This window comes from Camellia sinensis, chromosome 8 (assembly GCF_055761805.1).
Source record: "Camellia sinensis isolate YWXY chromosome 8, ASM5576180v1, whole genome shotgun sequence".
Classification (NCBI taxonomy): domain Eukaryota; kingdom Viridiplantae; phylum Streptophyta; class Magnoliopsida; order Ericales; family Theaceae; genus Camellia; species Camellia sinensis.
Window position 1 is genome coordinate 46782315 of NC_138968.1, and position 12114 is coordinate 46794428.

Below are 12114 nucleotides of genomic sequence, written 5' to 3' on the forward strand. Positions count from 1 at the left end.
TGTGACATTTATCTTTTAATTCATGACAAACAGTTTAGTAAATCTTAATTTTTTTAAATCAAAAATTAGCTTTTTTGGGGTTGTCACCCAAACACCCTCTAAATTCAAATCATATATGATGACTTTGTTTAAGTATTAATGGAGCCCACTTCCAAACGCGAAAACAATCACACGTAATAACCCAGGAATACCATTGGTAATGTGTGAAAATTATACAATAATCCTTGACAAAATCTTGAATTCCTCTTCAATTCTTTATTTTTCCAAGCTTTTTCTTTAGCCTTTCTTTACCATTTTCAGCACATGAATTCTAAGCTTTGAAATCTCTCTCTCTACAATGTCTCAACTCTTAAACCTGTTTTTTTTTTTTTGGTGTAAATGCTCTCAGCACAATGCACAATACATACATCTCACTCTTCCATTACACACCACGTGTGCACATGGACACTAACACATTTCATTGAGGCTCCAACACATCACTCACATGCACACACACCCACAGTAGATTTCTCAATACACCCACACCCATAAACACTCACTTCTAGACTCTTACATAATTCAATTTATATTTTTGCTTAATTTAATTGAGCAACCCTTAATTTTAATAAATTTTGATTAACACATAATTAAATTAATCAAACCTAATCACAATCCCACATAGTTTAATTGGTCTAATTTGACTTCCATTAATGCCCAATTAATTTTGTTTAACTTATCATTCTGAATCAGATTTCAAATCAAACTCCCAAAAGGCTCCAAATATCAAATTAAACTTATTGAGCTCATCAATTTTGATTTCTCAAACCTTCAAAGCCTTCAATTTCAGATCAAACTCAAAATCTCTATCTATAAATTTACATATTCAATTGAGCACCTCATAAATAAATTTAGTTCATAATAATCTAAATTCTCAATCCTCACAACTCAATTAACTCCAATTCGGACCCAATTGATCAAACCTTAGTTTTATTAAACTGAATCGAATATTTAATTACACTTTCATAGGGTCCAATACTTGAAATTAAACTGATTTAACTTATCAATTTCACCTCCTTAGGCTATTTGGATGTTCAATTTCTAATTATAAAATAAATCCTTAATAAAATAATTTATAAATAACAAATATTGAACACCCACAAAATTATTATTTATTTATTTATTTATTTATTTATTTAATATCCTTGTTAGTGATTGAATTGGGTTAATTTAAGATTAACTTTTACACTAATACATATTTCAGATAGACTCTGGATAAAATTAATTTATTTATTTATTTATTTTCTTTTAAGAATAATAAAATGTGGGTTTTCACAATGCCCTTGGCAGAGGTATATCATTAGTACCTAAAAGTTGTTTTTCACGTAAGGTGAGCCAAAACCCAGTAGGAATACTCTAACACAGTATATGAATCTTAGTAAAATCATAAGGTAAATGCACAATGCATGCCCTTTTCCAAACATTTCCCATTTTCCATCTCAAAACTATGTAATGCTAGATTATATGTCAATTCATGAAAAATAATTCTTTTATACAAATAATAGAGTGGTGGATACAACACACTAGAAATCTCTAGATACGTGTCTGCAAGTAGGCGATACAACCAAAGCCATTTTATCGATACTAACCAAAAGGATCGGGTTTCTGGACTTTCACTAAGGACAAATAGGCTAACTTAATAAAACCACAAGCACACGTCCTAACTAGATTCATCACAGTATTCACCCCATTTTTTCTCAAAAACCAATACATTTACAATGTTCGATATGAAATGATACTCAATGCACAATGTATGAGAAATTAGTTTCAATTCAACATAATACTCATGCAATGTCTACAACAATGAAGACTATCATCCACCAATAGCCTAAAACAAATATTTCTATTCAATAGATAAATTCCAATCAAAATACATTTTTATCAATTCCAATGAGAGTGATAAAACATATCCAACTCCACCATCATCATCAACATAATCATTATTTTAATTTCACAATTTTCAATATCAAAAATTAGGAAAAAATCCCATTTTCTTTCCAAAATCAATTTTGAGAAAAGCTTTCCACTATTTCCAAACAACTCATTCACAATCATATTCTTATAACCATTATTAAGAATCAATTTGGAAAACCCCTCTTTTGATTTCAAACCAAATCCTAGGTTTTACCAAAATCTCCCAAGTACATGACCATTTTAAAAAGACAAATAACTAAGCTAAAAATTATAAAAAGAGTCAAAGAAATTCCTACCTTAAAGGAGAAGACCAAAGGAAAACATATAGCGACTCTAATTTAAACCTAACCCGTTTATTGTCTTGTATCCGGGTTTTCTTGCCTTGATGGTTATTAATGTCTTCTTCCATCTTATTCCTTATTGAGTTTTGTTATTGGAGTGCCTTGGTTGTATTTGAAATAGGTTAGGAGTCCGTTCTAAAAGAGTTGATTGCCCAGAATTTTACTCGTTCGCTCGAGCGATGCTTCTTGCGCTCGAGCAGTCTTTTATAGTTTGCAAACTACTGAGAGTTTGATATCTATGCTCGAGCGACGCTTCTTGCGCTCGAGTGAACTTTTGCAGATCTGAACTACTGGAAAAGGTATTGTGCGCTCGAATGACCATTCTTGCACTCGAGCAGTGTCTTCATTGTGTTTGGTCGCTCGAGCCACCATTCCTATGCTCGAGAGATCTGCGCGTATATCAGTCTGAAGGAGGTCACTTTTGAGTCATTTTCTCATCTCTCTCTCTCTCTCTAAAACACTCCAAAACCTAGATCTACGTACTCTCTCTCTATAAACTCTCTCTAAAACTCAAATACATCTTGATCCGTTAATTTCTACACCATAGTCCATTTGATAATAAGGTAGAACTCACCTATGGCTTCGTTTTGATCAGAGTAAAGTTCGTTTTTCAGCTTTGTCAAGTTTCAACTCTTGTTATTCTTGGTCCTTGTCTTTGAGGTAGGGATTACTTTGACTCTTTTTATGATTTTTAACTTAATTATTTATTTTTGTAAACAAGATTATGATTTGGAAATTTTTGGATAAAACCTAGTGTTTTGGCTTTGAAATCAAAAGAGGGATTTTTAAAATGAGTCCTTGTTTATGATTGTGGCTTTGTAAAAATAGTTGGGTTGTGATAGAGGGTGGATTTTATCTATGGAGATTAATTTTTAAAGAAATGGGGTTTTTGTCGTAAATTGTGAATATTTGGTTTTGAAAAAGAAAAATAGAATTGATGTTGGTTTTATGGAATTGGAACAATGATGATGATGGTGGTAAAGTTGGATATGAATTATCACTCCTATTTGAAAATGTTAGAAAGTATATCTATGTTGGAAATGATTTATCTATTAAGATATTCTGTTTTGGGTTATCGGTGGTGGATAGTTATAATTGTTGTAGAAATTGCATGAGCATTAGGTAAATTGAAACTATTTTCTCATCCATTTGCATTGAGTATTGTAACACATTTAACACATTGAAAATGGTTATTGAAATGAAGAAAAAAATAAGTGAATACCTTGGTAAATCTAGGTAGGAGTGTAGTTGTGGTATTATGTTGGCCTGTATGACGCGATTAGGTGTCGAGTTTTCTGGTTAATACTGGTAAAAATGAGAAATTGGTAGTGCTTGTAACCTATTTGCAGACACATCCTAGAGATTCACCGTGTTGTATCCATTGCCCTATTTTTTATTGTAAAGAAAATGATTTTATAAATTATGATATAACCTGGCATTATATAGTTTTTTGGAAAGAGATATAATATTTTTGGCATAAGCACTGCATATGCATTCACCTTATAACTCTGTTAAGATTTATACACTATGTTATAATACCTTTACTGGGCTTTGGCTCACCCTATGCGGAAAACTATTTTCAGGTACTGATGGCATACCTCCGTCAAGGCAATAGCTTGGGAAGACTTGGGGCCAAGAGCTTCTATTTTGTTATGATTGTAATTATTTTGTGCAAGTCTAGCGTTTTATTTGTATTGAGTTTAAATTTATTTTTGTTGTAACCAAGTATCGTATTGGAAAGTTGTAGCCAACAGGGCATTACTATATCTGTCTAACTTTTATTTCATATCTTTTGTTTACAACGCATGCTATAGATTCAGGGTTAAGGCTTTTTAATGTATAAATGCATGTGTTACTCTTTTGTACACTTGAAATATATGAATAGAAAGACTTTATTCTCAGATTATGATATTGTTTCATTAATCATTATTCTCAGTTTATTGTAATTATTTCGAGGCATGACAAAACAAGAAATAGACCTCGACGGAGCAAAAAACATTAACCCTTCCGATTAGAACAAAGCCCTCGACGTGCTTTATCTTTTACTCTAAAGGACTAGGTGAGAAAATGCATGGATTGAGAGTATTTAGGGTAAAAGTTCAAGAACTAGAAAGAGAGGAAGTAAATCTAGGGTTTTGGAATGTTTATAGGGAGAAAGAGATGAAAAAGTGAGTAAAGAGGTTTTTCTCTTGGACTAATATACGCACAGACCGCTTGAGTGACAAACACAATAAGTGACACGGCTCGAGCTATCAAAACCACCGCTCGAGCGCACAATGACCCCCTCTTAGTAATTCAGACCTGCAAAAGTGCGCTCGAGATCAAGAAAGACCGTTCGAGCGAAGAATACAAACTCTCAATAGTTTTGTAAACTGTAAAAGACCACTCGAGCGCAAGAATGGTCACTCGAGCGAACAAGCCAAAACCTAGGCAACAACACTTTGAAAAACTAACTTTTCAACTTGTTTCAAATACAACCAAAACTCCTAAAGGCCAAACTCAATAAACAACATGATAGAAATGAGCTAGATAATGGTTAAATACACAGGTTCTCGGATCCAAAAGTGATAAATGGGTCGAGTCTAAAGCATAATCATTATATAAATCATAATTATACTACTATGAAGTTTTTTTTTTTTTGAGAGGGGGGTTCTTTGCCTTTTCCTTTCCCTTTCTCTCCTTCCCATCCTCTATTTCTCCATTTTCCCCCAATATTTTATTGAAAAGACTTATTACATTTTTTAATGCAATTTTTTTGGTTATGGTGATAAATTTTAGTATTTTGAGATAAATATTTTTAAAATTACGTTTGGAATTTTCTTTTTAAAATTTTTAAATTTCAAATTAGATGTAACTTAGATATAGCTAGATATCTTTATTTATTATTATTTTTTTTTTGACTTTCTATGCAAAGATTTTTAAAATTTTAAATTATTTATATGGTAAGATGGAGCAATATTTTCATGCCAAGTGCTTCTAACTTTTAAATTTTAAAAAATTAAGAAATTTAGATTAATACTATGAAATTATTAAAGATTCTTAGACAAAATGTGTTGGAACAATCTTCTGTGTAAATAAAATAATTTGAAACAAAACCAAACAGATAAATAAATAATGTACCGAATTTATTTATCGAACTGAATTAAAAAAATAAAAGACCAAGTTGAGTGTGTGACACTCTGTCCTTAAGACAGATTCGCCCAGCTACAGTGCTTATGGATAAGTGGCATATATCTCCCAAGATACAATGATTTTCACAAACTTGTAGTAGCACTTCGAACAAATTTGTATGGCGAACTAGAACCTAGTGTTCTATACTCTCTTTAATTTGCCTTAAAAAACTAATATGAAGAAAAATAATGCAAATGAGCAAAATGGACTGCAAATGAAAATTTCAGACTGTTTTCTCGAATTGAAAACACTGCTGGATTGGTTTAGATATAAATAGGACTAAAAAGGTGTGAAATCAAACTTCAACAAATCTAAATTTTGAATAAACAGGTGCTGTTTGAAAATTGGATAGATTTGAACCTGTAACTGAATAGATACAATTACTGTTTTGAACCTGTAACTGCCAGGGCAATTTTGAAATTGAATCTGTTCGAAATATAACAGATTGAAAACTGTTTGGACAGTTTTGAATTTGTCCGACAATTTAAAAAAACTGTCCGAAATTTGCAACTATAGTGGAATATGGAAGAGGCACAAAAAATTTGAATTCAAATTTAAATTAAATTCCCGCAATAATTTTTTGAAAAAATTCAAATGAATTTTGTCCAAAAAATTTAATACAAGAACCGACCCGACCCATAACCCGCGCCCGCGCCCGGCACAGTCGGACGGACGGTGGCCCGCGCACGTGTGTGGTGATTTTGGGCTAAGGTTCACTTTGTCCATAACTCCTTTCTTCTACAAACTTGGAGTTTCCCTTGGGGCCCAACCCAAGTGTTGTAAACTAGAGCTTATATACTCAACAAAGCTTTCTTAAAGTTTCAATGTGGGACAACCCATTTCAAGAAAATCCACATTTAATCCTTTAAATGTCCAATTCCACGAATCCGAACGACGTCAAGTTCCCATTCACTCATAAATGGTTTTGACGAACTGTCTTCACCGTGTGACTTGCTACGCGGCAAGGAACACGTCACCTCTTCAGACCCGCCCCAAAAGACGTTTGGGGCCCACTCAATTTTTGGCTCAAAGTTGGCCCAAAATAAGCCTTATAAAAACCAATTTTTCAACAATCCCCCACATGAATGGAATTTGACGGAGAGAAAATGCAACAACATGATCTAATTACAGAGAGTACAGAAATTGAAAATATTCTGCAAAGGATAGGTAGCCTTTGGCTTTGAACCTTCTCTTGTGAGACACTATTGGATTTTCTAGCTAACCAATGAACATGATGTCTTGAACTGTTCAGCCGTTTGTGTAAACCAAGACAATAGAACTCACACAGTATATCCCCAAACACAGTTTAGTTCTCACTATTGTGTTCATTTTGGCCCTAAACAACCTGGTCTTTTATGAGTGCTTTAGAGAATTGTAGCCCTTCACAAATCTCATAGAACCGGCCCAGTTCACACTCACATAGGTGATTTTTATGAAGAGTATCCTGCCATACTCCACTAGGTTTACCTAAATATAAGAATCATTAAAAGTATTACTTAACCTAAAACGCTGCAAACATCACTATTTTATCATAGAAAATGATAGGAGTTTGACTCCCCAGTGATCCTTTTGAGTCATACACAACTCGGTTATCCCTTTGAACCTAGATCTTGGGATTTCCAGTCAACTAGGTTGGGTTGCCATTGTGGTAACTCTTATTTAATAGGCTTTAGTCCCATTCTCCTCAATGAATTCTCAACTAACTCTCTTGCTAACCTTTTGGTTAGTAGATCCGCTATGCTGTCTTTAGACTTTACATATTCAATGGAAATAATTCCATTGGAGAGTAGTTGTCACACGGTGTTATGTCGACGACGAATGTGTCGTGACTTACCGTTATACATATGACTCTATGCTCTACCAATTGCTGATTGACTATCACAATGTATGCATATAGCAGGCATTGGCTTTGGCCATATTGGAATATCTTCAAGGAAGTGACGAAGCCATTCTGCTTCTTCCCCTGCTTTGTCTAAAGCTATGAATTCTGATTCCATAGTAGACCTAGCAATGCAAGTTTGTTTGGAAGATTTCCAAGATACAGCCGCCCCACCAAGAGTAAAGACATACCCGCTAGTGGACTTTGAGTCTGTAGTATCTGATATCCAATTTGCATCACAGTGTCCTTCAAGTACTGTTGGACATCTAGTATAAGTAAGCCCAATGTTACGAGTAAATCAGAGATATCTAAGAACCCTTATAATAGCTTTCCAGTGTTCTACTCCTAGATTACTCATATATCTACTTAATTTACTTACTGTATAAGCTATATTCGAGCGAGTGCAATTCATCAAGTACATTAAACTTCCAATAATTTAGGCATACTCTAATTGAGAAATACTTTCCTGTACATTCTTCGAAAGAAACAAATTAACATCCACAGGTGTTCTAGCAAGATGATCATCATCTTTACTGAATTTGTCAAGTATTTTCTCAATGTAATGAGACTGTGACAAAGCATATTCATCTGATGTTTTAGTAATTTTTATACCAAGAATTACATCACCAATGCCCATGTCCTTCATGTTAAAATGTTTATTCAACATTTTCTTGGTAGTTTTAATCATGTCATTATTACTACTTATGATGAGCATATCATCTACATAAAGACATACAATGACATAGCCTTTGTCTGTGTTTTTAATATAAACATATTTGTCACACTCATTAATTTTAAATCCATTTGACATCATTGCCTTGTCAAATTTCTCATGTCATTGCTTTGACGCTTGTTTTAAACCATATAATAATTTAACCAATTTATACACTTTCTTTTCTTTTCCAGGAACAGAAAAACCCTCTGGTTGTTCCACATAAATTTCTTCATCTAACTCACCATTTAAGAAAGCGGTTTTCACATGCATTTGATGAATTTCTAGATTGTACAAAGACGCAATAGCAATTAACATTCTAATGGATGTTATTCTAGTAACTGGTGAGTATGTGTCAAAATAATCAAGACCTTTTTGTCTATACCCTTTGACCACAAGTCTTGTCTTGTATTTGTCAATTGATCCATCCGCTTTCATCTTTCTTTTGAAAATCCACTTGTACTCAAGAGGTTTACAACCTGGTGGCAAATCCACCAATTCCCAAGTGTGATTTTGTAAGATGGATTCAACTTCACTATTGACAGCTTCTTTCCATAAAGGAGCTTCAGGACTGGACATAGCCTCTTTAAAAGTTAAAGGCTCATTGTCTAACAAATATGTTAGAAAATCTGGACCAAAAGATTTTGAGGTTCTAGCACGTTTACTACGCTTAGGTTCCTCTTCCTCATTTTGATCTAACTCATGATCATTACTGGTAATAGTATCAAAAGATCTTTTATTAGTACTGGTCTCTTGTCTAGTCTTATTTGGAAATACATGTTCAAAGATTGATGCATTCCGAGACTCAATAATAGTATTTACATGCATTTCGGTATATTCTAATTTATAAATCAAAAACTGATATACACTACTATTCTTAGCATAACCAATGAAAATGCAATCAATGGTCTTAGGACCTATCTTAGTCTTTTTAGGACTAGGAATAGCCACTCTAGCCAAACACCCCCATACTTTTAAGTATTTGTAGGATGGTACTCTCTCATGCCACAATTCATAAGGTGTTTGATTCACTTTCTTTCGGGGTACTTTATTTAAAATATAATTTGTAGAAAATATTGCTTCCCCCCACAAGTTCTGAGGTAATCTAGAACTTATTAACATGGCATTCATCATTTCTTTTAAAATCCTATTTTTCCTTTCAGTAATTCCATTTTTCTGAGGTGAGTAAGGAGCGGTGGTTTGATGAATTATTCCATGTTCTTTACAAAACTCACTAAAAGGTAATTCATATTCACCACCTCTATCACTTCTAAGTTTCTTAATTTTCTTACCAAGTTGATTTTCAACTTCACTCTTATATTGAATGAAAGTTTCCAAAGTTTCATCCTTGGTTCGAATTAAATAAACATAACTATATCTAGTATAGTCATCTATAAAAGTGAAAACACTTTTTCCCACCTTTAGTTTGAATTGATTTAAAATCACAAATGTCATTATGAATTAATTCAAGTTGTTCCGTACTTCTTTCAATTGAATGAAAATGAGTTTTGGATAATTTTGCCTCAATGCAAATTTCACATTTATGATTTGAATCAATGTCAAATTTAGGTAAACATTTCATATTAATTAATCTACGTAAAGATCCATAATTAACATGTCCTAATCTACCACGCCATAAATTTGAAGACTCAAGCAAGTAAGAAGAAGATGTATTTTTATTAATAACTGAGGGTACAATGGTCATTACATTCATCTTGAAAAGGCCATCAGACATGTAACACTTTCCTACATACATCCCATTCTTAGTAAGTATAAATTTATCACTCTCAAACACTAGCCTAAACCCATTCTTACTCAACAAAGATCTGAAAACAAGATTCTTGCGAATGTTTGGTACATACAGCACATTGTTGAGAGTGAGTTCCTTTCCAGATCTCATCTTCAGAACAATCTTCACTTGTCCTTCAACTTTGGAAGTTGAGGAGTTGCCCATAAAAAGTTGTTCACCATTGTTCACTGTAGAATAAGATGTGAACATCTTTTTGTCAGCACAGATATGACGAGTAGCACCAGTGTCCACCCATCATTCTTTAGGATTTCCGACAAGATTTGCCTCGAAAACAACTGCAGAAAGATTGATGTCATCTACACCATTGGAAATATTGTCCACTTCGGTCATATGGGCTTGAGCAGGCTTCTTGCTTGTTCTTCTTTTGCTTTTGCCTTTGCTGTGGCAATCTTTGGCCCAATGTCCCTCTTTGCCACAGATGTAACATTTGCCATTAAATTTGTACTTTTTATTTTCCCTTCCTTTAGAGCCTCGTGATGAACTTTCTCCAAAAGACTTCCGTTTCTTGATTTTTGAAGCACGTTCCACCACATTTGCCTTAGACTTCATAGGATGCTTACCAGCTCGATTTTCAGAATTGCAGTTGTCCTCCTCAATCCTCAAACGCACAATTAATTCTTCTAAAGATATTTCTTTGCGCTTGTGTTTGAGGTAGTTTTTGAATTTCTTCCAGCCTTGTGATAATTTCTCCATTAAGGCTGTAACTTGGAAGGATTTATTGAGAAACAAGCCTTCTGTGTGAATGTCATGCAGAATGAGTTGGAGATCTTGAACTTGACTGATCATAGTCTTAGAATCAACCATTACAAAGTCCAGGAATTTGTCAACCACAAATTTCTTTGAACCGGCATCTTTCGTTTTGTACTTTTTCTCCAATGACTCCCAAAGTTCCTTTGCTGTTTTGATAGGACTGTATACGTTGTATAATATGTTGTCAAGTCCGTTCAAGATGTAGTTTCGACAAAGGAAATCAGCATGTTTCCAGGCATCGACCGCAACAAGCACTTGCCGGTCGGTTTCATCCTCTTTCAAAATAGGAGCATCCTCACGAAGAAAACGAGATAGGTTCAGAGTAGCAAGATAGAACAACATTTTCTGTTGCTGCCTTTTAAAATCAGTTCTAAAGAACTTCTCTGGTTTCTCACCGTGATTTACCGGTACTGTCACAACAGGAGAGGGTGTTGACGCAATTGCCGCCACCACACTAGTACTTGTTTGAGCATTTGTTTCAGTAGCCATGAATTCTAAATTATAAAACAAAATTAGAATTAGAATTTATACTACACAGAAAATTAATCCAAATTCACAGAATTAAATTCTATAAAAATAAAAGAAACAAGAATGCAACTTTTATTTTTCAATTAATTTGGAAATAAAATAAAATTTTAATTAGCCAAATTAATTTCACACAGAAAATTAAATTTCTATAACACTTCAATAATAAAAAAACTGAATCACAATTTTAATTAATGAACACTTAGAAAATAATTCGAAAAACCAAAATTAATTTTTGACAAAATTTCACAAATAAATATTCTGAATTGTTAATGACACCAATATATTACTACTAGCTGTCAAAGAAAATAGACAGTATATTACTATTATCTGTCAAATAGCATATAATCATTATTTGTTTTTCCAACCAGAATATTATTTTGTAAATTCACAAAAAATAATTTTGGTAAAAGAAGAAAGAGAAAAGGAAACAAACGAAAAATTCTGTAAACAGAATAATTCGAATCTATCTTAAGATTGTTGGAACAATCTTCTGTGTAAATAAAATAAATTGAAACAAAACCAAACAAATAAATAAATAACGTACTGAATTTATTTATCGAACCGAATTAAAAAAATAAAAGACCAAGTCGAGTGTGTGACACTCTGTTCTTAAGATAGATTCGCCCCGCTACGGTGCTTACGGATAAGTGGTGTCTATCTCCCAGAATACAATGATCTTCACAAACTTGTAGTAGCACTTCAAACAAATTTGTACGGCGAACTAGAGCCTGGAAATGAAAATTTCATACTATTTTCTTATATTGAAAAAATTGCTGGATTGGTTCAGATATAAATAGGACTGAAAATGTGTGAAATCAAACTTCAACAGATCTGAATTTTGAATAAACAGGTGCTGTTTGAAAATCGGACAGATTTGAACCTGTAACTGAACAGATACAATTATTGTTTTGAACCTGTAACTGCCAGGGCAGTTTTGAAATTGAATCTGTTCGAAATATAACAGATTGAAAAA